We start from the raw sequence: 15,798 nt of genomic DNA on the forward strand, positions 1-15,798 counted from the left end.
AAAACATTGCATTGCTAGTGGAAAACAATGCCAATATTGCAATAGTAATACAGAATTCTGCACTATGCTATAAATGCTGTGCTCCCTATGTTACTCATACATTGGCCAGATTTCCTTTTCATTGCCAAAAATTTCATTTTATTAAGTCTTCTTTTTCAATAGACTAATTTTTAAAATGCTGTGTCAAATCTGCCATTACTGTTGCTTCACTGTGATCTGACTGTCCACAGACTGTCTTAGGCTCTGTTCCTATGGAGTAACGTGCCGCTCATTCTGACACGTGTTGGTCTTACACGCGCTACACATTGAAATCAATGGGAGGCTTTTAAACCTATTGATTTCAATGTGTAGCGCGCGTAAAACCGGCACCCATTGAAATGAATCTGATTCTGTTTTACAGCAGTCACTCTGACATGTGTTTACGTGTCTGAATGAGCGTAGCGTAACTCCATGTTCATACACCCTTATATTGTTTTGACTGACAGTCCTTTCAGTGCAAAATCTCATTATGAAAATGACTTTTTGAAATATAGTGGTCTAGGAGTTTATAGCGCCATCTACTAAGTACATTGATGGTAAGTGCTGGAATAGGGATGTTTGGGTAACAGTACTATTACGTTATGATTCTCCCGACACATTGTTATTGGTTATTTCATTTGCTTTTTATGGTGCTTATACTAAGGTGCTTTTATCTTTTGTAGAATTGTTAAAAATAAAGAGACATCATTGCTTGCACTATGGCCCAACTTTCAGTACACATTAAAATACTCTGTAAGGGGGCATTCACACGGAGTAACGCCGGGCATGTATCACAGCCGTACACGCCGGCATTACGGCAGACTGCCGAACACTTCCCATTCACTTCAATGGGAGCGCTTGTAACAGCGGCGTTTACGAGTGCTCCCATTGAAGCGAATGGGAAGTGTTTGGCAGTCTGCCGCAACGCCGGCGTGTACGGCTGTGATACACGCCCGGCGTTACTCCGTGTGAATGCCCCCTAACTTGTAAGGTTTCCATTTATAAGAAAATGGAGAGTATTACAATGGATGTCATTAATTTATTAATCATATTATTATTATTCTATAGTGTTAACTCTTGGTATCTTCTGTTTGCATCCTCAAGATTGTGTAAAGTGAATGTGGATGTCATAGAGGGGAGCAATTGTTAACTTGAGCAGTGAGCAGATCAAAATGAGGAGGTCTTTCTTCAGTGGACCTTGTCTGACCATATACATGACAGTCCTGTAATACTACACTAGGTGTTAGTGAAATGTATTGCTGGCTGTTGATTTCCCCGGGGAAGGGTTCTGAATCTAGACCTGAAGGGCCAGTGGAGGTCCTCAATGTCGGACCCCTGTAGATCTACTAGTAGGCCATCAATTGTAGAAAGTTGATATAGTCAATGTCTGCATTCAGAGAGGACTCTGATTAAGGTCAGTACCACCCATTCTCCACTGTGTAATACAATGAAGACCAGATGGTCACGTTCAAAGTGCAGACACTACATTATTATGGCAAGAGGTTAAAATGGTGTGGTATTAAGACACATTGGGGGAGATTCATTATGAATGGCAGTTTCATGGCTTGAAAAATGTGTAAACTAGAGTTTTTACACTGCCCTCACCACTTTAAGAAATGGTGGGGCACACCAGTTTTCTGTCATAAATAATGACTGCAATCTATGGCAGCTATGAGCTGGTGTAGATTTCATTTTCTTATGGATTTTAAGGGCACCCAGAGGCCTGCACCTTGTTATAAGATTTGGTACATCCTCCGCTGCCGCAGGGGCCAATCTTTATTATTCCTCCCAGCTGTGTATTATATAGCTAAGCATACTCTTCAACATACCTAAAATACCATAAAAGTTACTGCAACAACTGCCCAAGACTTCACCCCTTTATATTTACTAGAGATTTTTTTTTTTGCTTTTTTTTTAAAGAATGTTCTCATTATGAAATTCCCATACAGCAGTTTGCACACTGGCCAGCACACAATATCTATATTGGGACATTTTTATAGCCTATGCAGAGGCATCCAGTGTGCAAATTTTAATATTTAATGTGGTCATTTCATTGTTCTCCATTAATAAAGGGATATTTTTGGGCAACTTTTTAGAAGCAGAATGTCACAAAGTTTATTCTCTAAGTTCTTAACTGCTATAGTATGTGTAATGTTCAACTTTATTTATTTAATGATTGTAACACACTTGTCAGTATTAGTTAAAGTGTACCGCCGATTATAAACAACTTTTCGTAAATGAATTGATGTCCGTGCCATTAGAAGCTACAGAGGTACAATACAGGAGTGTTCCCTATCAGGACTCATAGCCCCATTACAGTCCCCTATCTGCTGAGTTAGAGAACGGTACATCCAGTACTACAGTGTCTATTTTACCGTGGCTAAAATCATAAGTATTGGACATTGTGCATTGAACTGTATGCTGTATTCATCTTGCAAAGCTGCTGGAGCATCTGTTGGCGTTGTTCAATAGAAGTTATTCAGTTTACCCTACAACTGCTGGGCTCCTGAGTCGTTGCCTGCATCACCATTAGGATATCTCCTGAACAAGATCCACACCGGCTCGAGAGGTCCCCGGGGGAAGACAAGAACGCTACCACATCCAACAGGTAGATCTGCAGGACCCCCTTTTTCTGCACAGCTTTGTGGAGTGTGTGAGTAGCGCACCAGGCCTAGCAGGCGGCACAGCCCATGTCATAGTATTCCGCACTCTCTGATCCCCTCCTCCGGTTGCTGCATATACATCACATTTATTATGTGTTTTAGACATTTTTTACATTGGCTTAGCAGGAAAAGGCCAGAGTTTGAAAAGTGTAAACATGTACCAAAAAAGTGCCGAAATTTGGTGTCAAATTTCAATGTAATTTGACAGTATTTAAACTGCCTTCTGTAAATTTACACTGTCTAAGGTTCACGTCTGCGTACATGTTTCTGTTCAGGGATTCTGCTTGTGAATCCCCAAAATGGAAACCTAATCTGCATAAAAAAAATAGTTTCCTTTCAGTTTATGCCCGAAAAAGGTGGAAAATGTGGAGAGAAAATCGTTGTCTGTAGCACTTTAATCTCCCCATTTTTCATGCGGAGAAGAGAACAGAGTCCCTGTACGCAGATGTGAACTGAATCTAAGTATTAGACAATATTAGTAAATCTGTCCCTATTTGTCATATTTGATAGTGACTTGCAGTCTATGTAAGGCTGGGGACCAATGCACAAAAGTAGCAAATAAAAACCAATCTTTAAACAGGATCCAGAGACAATAGGGAGAATGTTTTAAAACTGATTTAAGAGATTTCAGTGTCCCAGTAACAATGTGATGGTTCCCAATCCCAGATTTAGAACAGAAAGGATTACAGTATCTCAAAAACACTAGAATTTAACAATGCTCCATTAATGACATCCAAAACACAAAACTCTATCAGCAGATTTGGAAACTACAAGGGAATAACATAATTCTGTTTACCGCTTAAGACCCATTCACATTAGCAATTAGCATAATGGATTTTTTTTATAATAGAACAAAGACAATTACTGATTAGAGATGAGCGAACACTAAAATGTTCGAGGTTCGAAATTCGATTCGAACAGCCGCTCACTGATCGAGTGTTCGAATGGGTTTCGAACCCCATTATAGTCTATGGGGAACATAAACTCGTTAAGGGGGAAACCCAAATTCGTGTCTGGAGGGTCACCAAGTCCACTATGACACCCCAGGAAATGATACCAACACCCTGGAATGACACTGGGACAGCAGGGGAAGCATGTCTGGGGGCATAAAAGTCACTTTATTTCATGGAAATCCCTGTCAGTTTGCGATTTTCGCAAGCTAACTTTTCCCCATAGAAATGCATTGGCCAGTGCTGATTGGCCAGAGTACGGAACTCGACCAATCAGCGCTGGCTCTGCTGGAGGAGGCCGAGTCTAAGATCGCTCCACACCAGTCTCCATTCAGGTCCGACCTTAGACTCCGCCTCCTCCGGCAGAGCCAGCGCTGATTGGCCGAAGGCTGGCCAATGCATTCCTATGCGAATGCAGAGACTTAGCAGTGCTGAGTCAGTTTTGCTCAACTACACATCTGATGCACACTCGGCACTGCTACATCAGATGTAGCAATCTGATGTAGCAGAGCCGAGGGTGCACTAGAACCCCTGTGCAAACTCAGTTCACGCTAATAGAATGCATTGGCCAGCGCTGATTGGCCAATGCATTCTATTAGCCCGATGAAGTAGAGCTGAATGTGTGTGCTAAGCACACACATTCAGCACTGCTTCATCACGCCAATACAATGCATTAGCCAGTGCTGATTGGCCAGAGTACGGAATTCGGCCAATCAGCGCTGGCTCTGCTGGAGGAGGCGGAGTCTAAGGTCGGACCTGAATGGAGACTGGTGTGGAGCGATCTTAGACTCCGCCTCCTCCAGCAGAGCCAGCGCTGATTGGCCGAATTCCGTACTCTGGCCAATCAGCGCTGGCCAATGCATTCTATTAGCCCGATGAAGTAGAGCTGAATGTGTGTGCTAAGCACACACATTCAGCACTGCTTCATCACGCCAATACAATGCATTAGCCAGTGCTGATTGGCCAGAGTACGGAATTCGGCCAATCAGCGCTGGCCAATGCATTCTATTAGCCCGATGAAGTAGAGCTGAATGTGTGTGCTAAGCACACACATTCAGCACTGCTTCATCACGCCAATACAATGCATTAGCCAGTGCTGATTGGCCAGAGTACGGAATTCGGCCAATCAGCGCTGGCTCTGCTGGAGGAGGCGGAGTCTAAGATCGCTCCACACCAGTCTCCATTCAGGTCCGACCTTAGACTCCGCCTCCTCCAGCAGAGCCAGCGCTGATTGGCCGAATTCCGTACTCTGGCCAATCAGCGCTGGCCAATGCATTCTATTAGCCCGATGAAGTAGAGCTGAATGTGTGTGCTAAGCACACACATTCAGCACTGCTTCATCACGCCAATACAATGCATTAGCCAGCGCTGATTGGCCAGAGTATGGAATTCGGCCAATCAGCGCTGGCCAATGCATTCTATTAGCCCGATGAAGTAGAGCTGAATGTGTGTGCTAAGCACACACATTCAGCACTGCTTCATCACGCCAATACAATGCATTAGCCAGTGCTGATTGGCCAGAGTACGGAATTCGGCCAATCAGCGCTGGCTCTGCTGGAGGAGGCGGAGTCTAAGATCGCTCCACACCAGTCTCCATTCAGGTCCGACCTTAGACTCCGCCTCCTCCAGCAGAGCCAGCGCTGATTGGCCGAATTCCGTACTCTGGCCAATCAGCACTGGCTAATGCATTGTATTGGCGTGATGAAGCAGTGCTGAATGTGTGTGCTTAGCACACACATTCAGCTCTACTTCATCAGGCTAATAGAATACATTGGCCAATCAGCGCTGGCCAATGCATTCTATTAGCTTGATGAAGCAGAGTGTGCACAAGGGTTCAAGCGCACCCTCGGCTCTGATGTAGCAGAGCTGAGGGTGCACAAGGGTTCAAGTGCACCCTCGGCTCTCCTACATCAGAGCCGAGGGTGCGCTTGAACCCTTGTGCAGCCTCGGCTCTGCTACATCAGAGCCGAGGGTGCGCTTGAACCCTTGTGCACACTCTGCTTCATCAAGCTAATAGAATGCATTGGCCAGCACTGATTGGCCAGAGTACGGAATTCGGCCAATCAGCGCTGGCCAATGCATCCCTATGGGAAAAAGTTTATCTCACAAAAATCACAATTACACACCCGATAGAGCCCCAAAAAGTTATTTTTAATAACATTCCCCCCTAAATAAAGGTTATCCCTAGCTATCCCTGCCTGTACAGCTATCCCTGTCTCATAGTCACAAAGTTCACATTCTCATATGACCCAGATTTGAAATCCACTATTCGTCTAAAATGGAGGTCACCTGATTTCGGCAGCCAATGACTTTTTCCAATTTTTTTCAATGCCCCCGGTGTCATAGTTCCTGTCCCACCTCCCCTGCGCTGTTATTGGTGCAAAAAAGGCGCCAGGGAAGGTGGGAGGGGAATCGAATTTTGGCGCACTTTACCACGCGGTTTTCGATTCGATTCGAACATGGCGAACACCCTGATATCCGATCGAACATGTGTTCGATAGAACACTGTTCGCTCATCTCTATTACTGATGTATTGTTGTGGGTTGATATACTATGCGACCATTCACCATTTTATCTTTTTATTATCTAGAGATTTTATGATTAATGTTTAATGTATTCATGTTGTTTAACTAATAATTTGTGCCAATGTGTCATTTTTTGACAGTTTATCTGTTGGCCTAGATGACACAACATGATAAAAATAAAAAAAAAATCAGATTTTCACTCATCCCACCTGTGGTCAAAATGTTATATCCACCCCAAAATGGTATGTATGTCAAACTGTTTTGCAAAAGACACGCCCTCTCTTATGAATCCTACATGCTCTTCAGTGCAGCACTGCTCACAGCCATTGATACATGGTTGTTATGCCTACAAGTAAAGCTTTGCCAGCCATTTAGAGCTTTGTTATGCTAAGGTAAACAGAGTGCTGTCTCATTCTTCAATCCTGAGTATTTTAAGGCAGGGGGCTCAAACAGCACTGGGGGCATCCCCAATGCTGCGAGAGAACTCTCCAGCGCCACCTCCAACTTCTCGCGTCTTCTTCTTGGGGTTCAAACTTCTAGGCCTCGGGCCTAGGGCAAAGCGGAAACGGGATTTTAACCGAACGGCGGGGCGGAGAAGACATTCTAAAGGTAGGAGAAGAATAGCTTTTCTTAAGGCTATTTCGTTGTGTCAACGAGATAAAAAAGGTTTTTAACGGTAGAATCCCTTTAAATAGCAATTACTTTAGAGGCAATTGCATTACACCCTGACTCATCTCCATATAAAAAGGAATATTTTGAGCAAAACTAGAAGATCAATAAAAAACCAACATATTTAGTAATATCATACAGACCTGTAGTCTGTAGTCAGAAGTGCAAAATTTATAGTGTCAAAATAATTGTGGAATTGTAGAGGGGGGGGGGTCACTCTCAAAAACAGTTAAAGTTACTCAATAAGTTATATCTACACTACAATTATGTAATTGAAAAATACAATTTGTCACGCAAAAAAATAAGCCTTTGATCAGCCTGTCGACAGAACAAAAAAGGTAGGCGACAATAATATTGAAAAAAGATGCTTGGTCATAGGGTGGTTCTTTAAGGGGTTAATGGGGTTCTTCAGGTTATTTTGGGATTATGGTATTCCAGGTACAAATTATGGTATTTCTGTGAAGCGTACTTTGCTGAGACTACTGTGACTACATTAAAAGGTCAGTAACTTTGCTGATATACGAGGATCCTACTACGGCACTCCAGTTGAATGGAGCAGCTGGTTGGAAATGTTTGCCGCTGCTCCATTCATTTCATAAGGATGCTTATGTTTTGTTTGCAGCGGGGGTTTTTTTTTCTGTTCAGTTGTCCTGGATTTAGAGCTAGCTAAATGTGTATTCCTATTTCTCAAACTTTCCTTTGTCTTTCTCTCCACTATGTCTGCTGCTCTCCATCCTTCACCTATTCTCCATTTGCATCTATTTATGTTGGACAAATATAGTAAGTTTTCAATCATTTATTATTGTACATCCCGGTGCATTTATTCTGAGATAAATACGAATGATTGCTTGTACCTGTATAAAAGAATAAATGGTCCCTGGATAGCAGGCATTTTTCAGAAAGTCATTGTGCTATTTGTTAGTGCCTAAGGGCATACTTTATTCATCACATAATACAGAATTCATCTCCCTTAAATTCTCACTGGATGTCTACCAGTGTTGCATATTCCTTAACAACATTATAAAACACATATTCCTTTTTAGTCTTCCCTTGCAAAAAATAACTTTATCTTATGTGAAAATGCTGACTGCTGAATTTTATCATTTTCAGAAAATTAAATCAACTATTTTCTTAGTGAAATCACAAATTGCAATAAAAAGTGACCATCCCATGACCACAAAAAAAGTTACAGCATTTCTTAGGCTTTTCTTCAGAACTAAATCAAAGTCCATAACGTTCTGCAAAATCTAGCCAATATTATGAAAAAATCTGTCAATATTATAATGGGGCTAGTAGAGGATATAACTTCCATAAAATTTGAGTTGGTGATGGAGATAAAGCCTCCAACACAAATATGATCTATGCCCAAAACCCAGAGAAATGGATTTATGGATTTGAGAGAAGAGAAGGGTTCTAACTCTAAGGCTTAGTTCACACGGAGTTTCTTGGCAGGGGATTTCAAAATCCGCTGCCAAAAACAGCTCCCATTGACTTCAATGTTACATAATGGGAGCCGCTCACTTCTTTTTTCTGCTAGCTAGTAGCGGGAAATAAAAGCATCATGCCCCTTCTTCTCGTGGAGCTGACTCAGCCATGGCGTCCGTGGTGCGAGACTCCCTCCCGACTAAGCCCATTCATTCGGTCCTAATCCGGAGTGGAATGCCACGACGGGATGCTGGTGCACTGAATAGGCATTCCGTTGTGGCTAGCTGTGCGGTATGTTCACACACGAAATCCATTTTCCGCCGTGTGAACATACTCTAACACTTACTTCCTTTATCATTTGAAGCTACTTTAGTAAGATCCACTGGGAGGAGTTCCTTAAAAGACAAGTTAGCCTTTTAGAACGTGTTCATAGCCTGGGGAAGAAAAGGTGACACTTAGGGCTAGTTCACACGGGGACATGGAGGAGGATTTTGACAGCGGAATCCACATCATAATCCTCCTCCATACAATGTTAGTCTATGTAGACTGCTAGCTTTTTTTTTTCTGCTAGCAGATTTTTCTGCTAGCAGAGAAAAAGAAGCGACATGACCTTTCTTCAGGCGTTTTCGCTTGAAGAAAGCAATAGAGAAAACGCTCCATAAAAAGCATGCCAAGGTCAAAAAAACGCTTCCTAATTAGGAAGCGTTTTTTTCCGGTGCCAAAATAAGCCACACATTATTTACGTGTGAACTAAGCCTTAGGGTCATGGAAACGTGTTGATTTTGGGATGTTAGGTAAGTAGACTAGGATTAGGACGGGGAAAGTGGTATTTAGATAGTATCAAAAATCAAAAATACTGGTGTGGCTGAAGGTAGTGTGACCAAGGGCATACGTACTGAATGAGAAGAATCACGGTCTCCTATTTTAATCACCTGACTTGTAATAGGTACAATCATGCGCCTGTTTAGTAGACTATGTTCTACATTACAGGTAATTGTTTGCAGACCATTACCAGGCACCATTACATGTGCAATGAGGGCTATAATTTTAGTCAGTTATTTAATAGGCACTCCATCCCTGCAGCACAAGGGAAGGATTATAGACAAACTACATGAGCGGGTAGCTTTATCACAACACATCATGACAGCCAACCCCTAATCTTATTACCTTGTCTAGATGTTTAACTAATCTTCATCCTAGGGATCATATAAATGTTGACACTAGAATATTTTTATGTGTGGATTTTTCTTGGATTCCTTTTAGTTATTAGCTGCATATTTCATGAACTTCAATATAAGAAAAGCATAGAGGAAAATTTAAATTTCTCTTAAAGGCATAGTTTATGTAACAGTGTGGGCAACAGATGCCCTATTCCTTCGGCACATTTACATTCTCAGATGCAACCTAGAAACACATCTTTTGACTCAACCAAACAAGAAAGCTGTCCACCCAAGTAGGACAAACATTGTGGAAAAGCTATGTTTGGCCAGGGCCCCACGGATCGGAAAGGCCGCGATTTGCCCACAGCGGAGACGCTGCAGGAAAAATCGCAGCGTTGTACAGTGCAGGCAAAGTGGATGGGATTCATGCAAATCCTATCCCCACTTTGCGGAAGAGATCGCAGAGCGGACACGCTGCAATTTGCAAAGCCGTTGCGGCTTTGCAAATCGTAGCATGTCAATTATATCTACGGAAATGCCGGCGGCTTTCCCGTAGATATAATGTTAAGAGAAAGTACGCAGAGGAAAACTCTGTGAACTTTCTTTTAAAAGCGCTGCGGAAAGAACCACAATGCTTTCACGCAGCGGTTCTTCCCGCAGCGCTTTAGCACTGCGGATACAGCCCGTGGGGCCTTAGCCTTACTGAAGATTCTGCTGCAATTTTTGAGGCCAAAGTCAGGAGTTGATTTATCATAAGGGAAAAGTATAAGGCCCACAGCACACGACCGGAATGGTGTTTACTGTCTGCAAATATTGATCCACAATCGTCAAAAAACATGTCAGCATGTCGTCTGCAACCACTGATCCACAAAAAGACATGTATGATCCCCTACACTAGCCTGTGCCACAAATGCAGGCAAAAATAGAGCATGCTTAATAATTTGCAGTCCTTGTATACAGTATGGACACACGGTCACAAAAACTATAGTTGTTTGTATGGGCCACCCTTAGGGTCAATGCACACAGAGTTTTTTGGCAAGGATTTTGACGCTGAATCCACCTCAAAATCCACCTCCAAAAAAGCCTCACAATAGAACTCTATTGGGAGGCTTTTTTTTTGGAGGCTGATTCAGCGTCAAAATCCTTGCCAAAAAACTCTGTGTGAATTGACTCTTAGCTTTGCCTCAAAAACCAGTCTCAACATTACATTGACTTTTCACTTTTCACCTCTTTCTTCTTTTCTGCTAGTACACAAAAGATTAATGTTGGCAAAACGCATCGGGAATTAGCTACCATCTTATATGTATGGGACCCAGGGGCTGATTGGCCATATATATCACCAGTACAATTTCTGGTGGGCCAACTGGAATATGGTCCGCTGGGGCAAAAAGCAACCTGCCCCTTACCCTGACTATTGCTGTGGAGTGCCGGGCAGCACTGAGAGAATGTGTTGGATAAACTTCGCAAGATTCATCATGTCAGGTATGTCTATAGTTTTGTTGGGCTGCACAAGTCCAATCTCTTCATACCCCAGAGTATAATATACTAAGGCCCAGGGGAAGTGAACAAACATAAAAAATGTGTCATTTACCTTTCCTGGGCTTCGATGTGGGTCTTCCAGCCTTTTCTGGTCTTAAAGACATCATGAATGACATCAGAGACCACTGAAGCCTATGATTGGGACTCAGAGGTAACGTAGGTATCATGATGCAGAAGGATGTTGGTGTAACCCATGAAACCTTACGCCAATGTTATTTTGTGTCTTTACACCGATGTGACTGCTGAGTAATCAGTCTGTTCAATCGCATACCAAGCCTCACTCCACCTGCACCGCACATCACCGCTGAGGCTAATTAGACAGTCACTGGAGAGGGACCGGTGATGTCATTCACATAGGTCTTCAGAGACCTCTGAGGTCTATCAGCAGCGTGAGGTGCATGAGTTCCAAGGACCGAAGCATGGTGCACAAATGAACCGCCTGTGGCAGTGGACACCAGAGTGACAAGGAACACATATTTCTTTTATTATGTTACACCTGCCTTCAGCCCCTCCAGAGCTTGTCCAAATCCTGTTTGTGGCGTGCTTGCAGAAACGGCTTCTTTCTCATCACTCTCCCATGCAGCTTCTCCTTGTGCAAAGTGCGCTGTATTGTTGACCGATGCACAGTGACACCATCTGCAGCAAGATGATGCTGCAGCTCTTTGGAGGTGGTCTGTGGATTGTCCTTGACTGTCCTTACCATTCTTCTTCTCTGCCTTTCTGATATTTTTCTTGGCCTGCCACTTCTGGGCTTAACAAGAACTGTCCCTGTGGTCTTCCATTTCCTTACTATGTTCCTCACAGTGGAAACTGACAGGTTAAATCTCTGAGACAACTTTTTGTATCCTTCCCCTGAACAACTATGTTGAACAATCTTTGTTTTCAGATCATTTGAGAGCGGGCTGTCCATGCTCGGCGACCATCAAACTTAACTGAACTTGAATTGTTTTGTAAAGAGGAATGGTCCAAAATACCTTCATCCAGGATCCAGGAACTGATTAAAAGCTACAGGAAGCGACTAGAGGCAAAAGGAGGATCTACTAAATATTAATGTCACTTTTCTGTTGAGGTGCCCATACTTTTGCATCGGTCAAATTTTGGTTTAATGCATATTGCACATTTTCTGTTAGTACAATAAACCTCATTTCAATCCTGAAATATTGCTGTGTCCATCAGTTATTAGATATATCAAACTGAAATGGCTGTTGCAAACAGCAAAATATTTAGAACTAAAAATAATTAAGATTAATAGGGGTGCTCAAACTTTTTCATAGGACAGTACATATAAAGCAGGCAGCCCTGTGTAACAGAAATGTCAGCTTTCATGGAATGAGAGCCAGCAGTCCTATGTAAGGTATAGTTTCAGTCTGGGATTGTACGTTACATAGAACTACTGCCTCTCCCCCGTATAAAGCAGTCCTGTGCAAAACTACTGTATACAGGACAGCTTTACATGCAGGAGCTAGTTATGCTGGCTCTTCCTAGTGTATTGACTTCACCTACTTGCACTGAACCTGCCTATAAAGTGGGGCCACTTACAAAAAAATTTCCAGGGCCATTTTCAGGTCCCAATGCACTGATGGGGCCTCCCAACACTCTCCTGATACCTTCAAGATACTTTTGTTGTCAAAGAAGGTAAAATACCGGCAGAAGTGTTTGGCAGCTGCGTAATCTTCTCTTCCTATTAAGATCTCGTGCACAGTTGACTGAGCACACATGTATGGGGGGCTAGTTGGCAAAATTACTTTTAGCTACAGTCCTATGAAAAAGTTTGGGCACCCCTATTAATCTTAATAATTTTTAGTTCTAAATATTTTGGTGTTTATAACAGCCATTTCAGTTTGATATATCTAATAACTGATGGACACAGTAATATTTCAGGATTGAAATGAGGTTTATTGTACTAACAGAAAATGTGCAATATGCATTAAACCAAAATTTGACCGGTGCAAAGGTATGGGCACCTCAACAGAAAAGTGACATTAATATTTAGTAGATCCTCCTTTTGCAAAGATAACAGCCTCTAGTCGCTTCCTGTAGCTTTTAATCAGTTCCTGGATCCTGGATAAAGGTATTTTGGACAAACAATTCAAGTTCAGTTAAGTTAGATGGTCGCCGAGCATGGACAGCCCGCTTCAAATCATCCCACAGATGTTCAATGATATTCAGGTCTGGGGACTGGGATGGCCATTCCAGAACATTGTAATTGTTCCTCTGCATGAATGCCTGAGGATTTGGAGCGGTGTTTTGGATCATTGTCTTGCTGAAATATCCATCCCCGGCGTAACTTCAACTTCGTCACTGATTCTTGAACATTATTCTCAAGAATCTGCTGATACTGAGTGGAATCCATGCGACTCTCAACTTTAACAAGATTCCCGATGCCGGCATTGGCCACACAGCCCCAAAGCATGATGGAACCTCCACCAAATTTTACAGTGGGTAGCATGTGTTTTTCTTGGAATGCTGTTTCTTTTTGGACGCCATGCATAACGCCTTTTTTTATAACCAAACAACTCAATTTTTGTTTCCAAAATGAAGCTGCCTTGTCCAAATGTGCTTTTTCATACCTTAGGCAACTCTATTTGTGGCGTACGTGCAGAAACGGCTTCTTTCTCATCACTCTCCCATACAGCTTCTATTTGTGCAAAGTGCGCTGTATAGTTGACCGATGCACAGTGACACCATCTGCAGCAAGATGATGCTGCAGCTCTTTGGAGGTGGTCTGTGGATTGTCCTTGACTGTTCTCACCATTCTTCTTCTCTGCCTTTCTGATATTTTTCTTGGCCTGCCACTTCTGGGCTTAACAAGAACTGTCCCTGTGGTCTTCCATTTCCTTACTATGTTCCGCACAGTGGAAACTGACAGGTTAAATCTCTGAGACAACTTTTTGTATCCTTCCCCTGAACAACTATGTTGAACAATCTTTGTTTTCAGATCATTTGAGAGTTGTTTTGAGTAGCCCATGATGCCACTCTTCAGAGGAGATTCAAATAGGAGATCAACTTGCAATTGGCCACCTTAAATACCTTTTCTTATGATTGGATACATCTGGCTATGAAGTTCAAAGCTCACTGAGGTTACAAAACCAATTTTGTGCTTCAGTAAGTCAGTAAAAAGTAGTTAGGGGAATTCAAATCAATAAAATGATAAGGGCGCCCATACTTTTGCACCGGTCAAATTTTGGTTTAATGCATATTGCACATTTTCTGTTAGTACAATAAACCTCATTTCAATCCTGAAATATTACTGTGTCCATCAGTTATTAGATATATCAAACTGAAATGGCTGTTGTAAACACCAAAATATTTAGAACAAAAATGATTAAGATTAATAGGGGTGCCCAAACTTTTTCATAGGACTGTATATAGAGTGTATAGCCATCTTAAATCAGGATATATAACGCTTACATTGGTCAAAAAAATATAGGATATATTCAATAATGAATTAATACAACTATGTAAATTCTTGTAAAGTAAAAACTCAAAGAACAGTAAAGTACATACAGAAAAATATAAAAGTATAGAAGTATAAAATGTATAGCTATCTGCTTAGAAAACACTTTCTAAAAATAGTACACACAGTAGTTTTGTTGTAACTGGCAAAGTTGTGATGTTTTCCTAGACTGACTCATACATGGAAAATCCTGTTTTTTATATATACATATTTCATGCTACTTAGACGTCAAAAGGAAAAATTTATAAAATTCATAGGTTTGATGCAGCTTAAATAACTTCTTGCCATTTATGTTTTTTTTATTAGGACGTTACCTGCTGGAGTAACCCCAGTAGATATGAGCGCTGTTTACTTACAGAGCCTTGCTCTATAAGTGGTCATGAGCAGGAGTGGAGATCAGTAGTAAGGCCAAGAAATGCTGCTATTATTATACTCAGGGGTCACTTCAGACCCTTGATTATAATGATCAGAGGGCTAGGGGAGGTGAGCCAACATAAAAACCACTGTTACCCATCTCTCCAGCGTGATTATGCTGTCCATACTGCTTTTATAGTGACGCCACCGACGTGACGTGGGTCACACCAGCGTCGCGATATATGATGAGACTGGCGTAATCCATGTCTGTGCCAACATTGTACAGAGCTGAAATCAGAATGGAGTGCATTAGAGCCCAGGATAGGATAAGTATTGGGTACAAAAAAACTGGAATAAGAAGTTGTGCGCTGCTGTAGTAGCAAGTAAACAGTTCAGGAGAAGGAACAGTTGTGTCATAATAATCTTTTATCGGGTCATACAAACAGGCAGCATTTTGACGCTCAATTGGCGTCTTTGTCAGGATAACTATACAAATGATACAATAAGATACAATATATGTAATGGACAGAGAGCGTATAATATAAATAAACATGATAGAATGTAATATAAAGAGTAATATAAAAAGTGGGGGGTGGGTTGTATGTCCAAAGAAGTTATGTATCGGAGCCCAGCAGAGGTAAGTTAAACTGTTTTTTATGTTTGTCACCTTCCTTTGGTTCCAAACATTATACTCTGGGGTCTGTAAAGACCCCAGAGTATAATAATAGTTTATGGGTGGTGTACCCCATAATACTGAGACAATACTGTGTGGAAGGGCAGATATGGAACATTATACTGTGTGGAGGGGCCACTTTTGGACATCATAGTGTGTGTAAATGGGGCATTATACTGTGTGCAGGCCAGGAGAAGGGGGTACTTTGCCATGGGGGGTGCCCAAGTCAAAAGTTTTCCATAGAGCCCAGTCTTTTCTAGTTAAGCCAGGTGTACATTGAACAGAAGGGAGATGTATAAGTGCTTGCTTATATTTCCTATTTCTTTTGTAGTCAGTCCTGGGATTGGCTCAAAAAACTGCAGGAA

The sequence above is a fragment of the Leptodactylus fuscus genome, chromosome 4 (genome assembly GCF_031893055.1).
Source record: "Leptodactylus fuscus isolate aLepFus1 chromosome 4, aLepFus1.hap2, whole genome shotgun sequence".
In the NCBI taxonomy this organism is placed as follows: Eukaryota; Metazoa; Chordata; class Amphibia; order Anura; family Leptodactylidae; genus Leptodactylus; species Leptodactylus fuscus.